The 4,869-nt window shown below is 39.9% G+C and overlaps 1 long non-coding RNA gene across 1 annotated transcript; it reads left to right on the top strand.

Annotated features, from left to right (window-relative positions):
* Window positions 1-262: 262 nt before the first annotated feature.
* LOC140065581 (uncharacterized) lies at window positions 263-4,571 on the top strand. Its single transcript, XR_011847961.1, has 3 exons — window positions 263-342; window positions 3,245-3,351; window positions 4,517-4,571. It is a non-coding gene; the product is annotated as an uncharacterized lncRNA (long non-coding RNA).
* The last annotated feature ends 298 nt before the right edge of the window (window positions 4,572-4,869 follow it).

The following is a 4,869-nucleotide window of genomic DNA, read 5'->3' as shown; positions in this document are numbered from 1 at the left end:
TTTTACCACTAGGGATACTTAACCCACACAGACAAAGCCCCATATGGACAAGTATGTTATTTGATAAGTATCCATGACATGCGGTTTAAAAGTGGTGGGTTAGAGAAATGGAGAAATATAAATTGAAGTTCCTCCAACTCCTCAATATGAAGATTATTTTTTTGATCATGGTTCTGTGTGTGATGATATACACTGCTGTCATGTGATGTCTGCAGTCACTAGGTAACCTGAATAGTCATGTGCCATACATTCTAGTAGGATACCCATAGTTACATTAATCTCCATAGGAAAGTGAACAAATCCCACCAGAGCATCAGAGCTGAAGTCATAGGAGAGTAAGAGGTGAGTTATGTACTTACTGACGTTTCCAATAGTAAATTTAATGTCCTGAATTCTTGGAAACCGCTTGGCATAATATTACATTGATGATAAATATGTCATTAGTGTTTATGCTATAGCTTCTTAATAACTTACCCTATTGTTGTATGTGTACAAAGTCCTCATTGATATGATAATACAGCATATAGGACGGCCATTCATAGGAGATCTCTGGTAGAAGCCAAGTTCCTGAGGAACATTTTCTGTTTTGTACTATCGTGTCCCGATACTGGCCGGGAATATAATTATTACCACACAGGGGAAGCAATTATAGAAATGTAAGTTCTACTTGGATCTGAATGTCTAATGACCTTAAAAATGTACAAATGATCAAAAACACAAAATTCATGTGTAATCTGCTGTTTTTAAACAAAAGTAATGACCTTCACATTATCAGGTTTGTGATATCTTTAGAAAGGGAAAACACTACAGTAGTTCCAATGTATGAACCTGTAAAATAAAAGGGAGTCTCCCACAGCCCCTAACACAGCCAACCCCATAGCGGCTGCTATGCCTGCTATTACAGTAGTTATGCCTCTGATTGGGCGATAACTTTGCACACAAGGTTTTGTGAGTCAGAACTCTTTGCCTGCTAAGGACTTGTACTTAGTGAGCTGTGTTTATTCTGTCTTTTACTTTCTGGTATATATTGACTCCTTTGCTTGATTCTTTGGCTATCCATTTACCTAGCAATTGTCCTGCATTGTCCTCCTTGATCTGACCTGTGTCTGGGGAATATCCCTCTCTTTTTGTATTGTAATGTCTTGCAATTTGCTACTGATTATCATAGATAGGACAATTAGACAGGAATACCTGGGAAGGGGGTTTAGGCTCAGTGCCCACTATCTTTATCTGGCCATTTCCATACTATGCATAACACAAGCAATTTAGGATGAAAGAAGGAAGGAATCATAAAAAAGGAAAGCAATTAAGTAATAAAAGAAGTAAGGATAGAAAGAAAAAGGAAAGCTGCTCTGCTTGTGAAATAGGGAAATAAGAAGAGAAACATAGAAAGTAAGCAGGATAAAGCCTTGTTAGAAGTCTCATTTAACAAATATTAATATAGATAAAATGGTAGAGAGGAGATGTTTATTTATTCATTTTAGTGAAGTTTACTTTATTGCATTAATCTTAAGTAGTGCTGAGAAGACCCAAACTGCTACATGGGGACACTTCTCTGTCCTGTCTGCCACTCTACTCTCTTCTCTCCTGCTCTGAGCTGCTGCTTTTGCAGATTGTTTTGCAAATAGAAGGTCATGAACTGTAAACAGAGGCTGCAGGTAATGTCTGTAGTGTCTGCTGAGCTCTGCTGCTGGGGATAAGCTGCTCTGCACAAGAGCTCAGTGTTGCTTTTCAGTTTATACCATCTTTGGCTGGAGTGTTTTTGTGGTTTCAGTCGGTACAGTCGGTTTCGGGAAGCTTCCAGTATCTGGGCAAGTATCTGGAAGCTAACAGCAAGTGACAGCAGTTTTCAGGCTGAAAGGGCAGAATACGATAAATAAGAGGTGCTGGGTGGTCAAGCAATTCTTCGTATCAAGCCTTGAAGCGAGGAATATTAGCGTCCTGCCCGCCATGCATTTATATTGTAATTATATTGTAATTTTGTCACTGGCACTTATTAGTGGAATTTAGTCACCCAATTATTGCTGAGTGGATGGGTTTATTTAAATTTAACTCTATCATTATTAAATGAATTGTTATTGGTAGATTTGATATATTTTTAATAATTGACGGGGTGGAGATAGGTACAAATTATTAATAGATCGTGAAGCCTATTGGACGCTGGTTCTAAACACTAGCTATCCCATGGGCATGAACTACAGAAGGGAATTCATGTATCATTATTGATTGCACTTGTCTTCTATTGTGGTTTTCTTGTCAGCATGTCTCCCTATTTTTAGATATAGATTATATCTCTTGCATATAATTCAACTGGCTGATGATCGCAATTTAAGGTTATTATATATATATTTTTTCCCCTTTGCGTGTTTGGGTAACTAACATTGATAGTGTTTTTTCTTCTTCCGTCTCCCCTACGACGTATACTCTTGTGGATTCTCCTTCACGGGGTTGACTCCGTTGCTGTAGTGTCGTAAGTTGACATGGCAACGCCGGAGAATACTTCCGGTCGGAGTGTCCACCAGATACTTCCGGGAGATTGCTGGCATAGCAGGATACAGATCAGGTAATCATTACCGAGCCGGCATCAATACTAAACAATGTTCCGTTTATATACGTATTTCCACTCTGAATGTGTAATACCAACTATCGGTATATTTATATGTTAACAGCAGTATTGTTCAAGGTTTTATTATATATTTTTAGGATCGTGACTCCACCTCCCTCTCCATATACGCGTGATTGGGCGTTGGAGTAGGGAGATGGCGGGAGTATATATCCATGCCCCATTATTGCACAAAACTAGCCATGAGTAAGGATGCCACATACGTCCGAAACGCGTAGGCTATATGGCCTTACAAATTTTTTTTTATACTCTTTTGTCAATCAGGATGCATTGCTGCAGTTTTTCTTGGACGTTTGTTACTATTTTTATCTGAAAATTGGAATGAAAGAATTCCGTTTTTATCTACACCTGGTGCGGCATGCGCTTTCTTCTACCCAGATTTTGTCTTGTACTCGTAGTCCCTGAGTAGCAGCCAGCACAGTGACTGACAATTATAGGTGAGCGGTCAACTATATCTCTGTATTTTTGTGACTTTTATGTAACCCATAATAAAGACAGCAGCCTAATTTATTCCATAACGTCTTTGTTTTAAATGTATTTAATATTTTATATGGAGGTAGGGGCTGGAGATACCATGATCTTCACATTATGAGAAAAGTTTCTTGATATCTTTACAAACAGAAAACACTGAGTAACCTGTCTCCCACCTCCGGACTCATCTGCAAGTAACATCAACATTATACAGGGCGATCATCGGCTGTCCTGTTTCACAGACACCTGGCATTTAGGTAAAATAATACATTTATATTTAATTCACTTCTCATGTGTCAGAGAAGTGATAGAGGGGGGAAGAGGTGAGTTATTAGTGTACTCTTAGGGATAGGCCACTTTAGGTCCACTTTTTATTATATTTGGGGGCCATGATATTAAGCAACTAACCTTAGAGTTTTACAGGATTTTTACGAATCAGAAGTTACCCCTCCCACCCCCCACCCCCACCCCCGTGAAGCCTACCCCTAATCCCTTGCTATATTTGGCCCATTTATAGATACATTTTTGAACAGCTCCCACACCCTGATCAAACAATTATGACAATGTTACTACACAGGCTGACGCTGTCTCCCTTCTTCTCCCGGCTCGCGTGTCTGTGCAGGGATGTAGGCGACATGTAATGATGTCATCATACGCCGCCTGGGACATCCAGAGCTTATATAGTAGTACAGGGTCTGTTCTCCACTGCTCTGCACGTAAATGGCACAGATGAGACACAGATGCCATTGATACTTCTCACACAGTGCAGACTTGTCAAATCACCCACATTACAGGGGACAATTCTACCGCCTCCCTCAGGGCTTGTTCATCTGCCGCCTGAGGTCTTCCACTCTACTCTGCTCCCTCAGCACTTAACCCTTCCACTGTATAATGTCATCTCACACAGTGGGAGGGGGAAAATGCTCCTACACAGTGTAACAGCACAGAGAGGCACAGTAATGCCCCAGAACCCTTCTAGCATAATTTGAAAAGTTGATTTCAGATGGAAGGAGATCACGGATAACAAATATAAGAAAATTACCACAGTCACGGTGTCTGGATCTACGAGTAAGTGTCCCTGATTTATCATGATGGATTTTCATGGTGGATTTCCTTTAGTGCACCATGGAAATGGATTATACCACTAGGGATACTCAACACCCACACAGGCAAAGCCCCATATGGACAAGTATGTTATTTGATAAGTATCCATGGCATGCAGATTGAAAGTGGTGGGTTGGAGAAATGGAGAAATATAAATTAAAATTTCTCCACCTCCTCTATATGAAGATTATTTTTTTGATCATGGTTCTGTGTGTGATGATATACACTGCTGGCATGTGATGTCTGCAGTCACTAGGTAACCTGAATAGTCATGTGCCATACATGCTAGGATACCCATAGTTACATTAATCTCCATAGGAAAGTGAACAAACCCCACCAGAGCATCAGAGCTGGAGTGATGGGAGAGTAAGAGGTGAGTTATGTACTTACTGACGTTTCCAATAGTAAGTTTAATGTCCTGAATTCTTGGAAACTCCTTGGCATAATATTACATTGATAATAAATATGTCATTAGTGTTTATGATATAGCTGCTTAATAACTTACCCTATTGTTGTATGTGTACAAAGTCCTCATTGATATGATGAAACACCATATAGGACGGCCATTCATAGGAGATCTCTGGTAGAAGCCAAGTTCCTGAGGAACATTTTCTGTTTTGTACTATCGTGTCCCGATACTGGCCGGGAATATAATTATTACCACACAGGGG

The sequence above is a fragment of the Engystomops pustulosus genome, chromosome 6 (assembly GCF_040894005.1).
Source record: "Engystomops pustulosus chromosome 6, aEngPut4.maternal, whole genome shotgun sequence".
Taxonomy (NCBI): domain Eukaryota; kingdom Metazoa; phylum Chordata; class Amphibia; order Anura; family Leptodactylidae; genus Engystomops; species Engystomops pustulosus.
The sequence above is the reverse complement of the archived record's forward strand: the minus strand, read 5'-3'. Positions and strand labels throughout refer to the sequence as shown.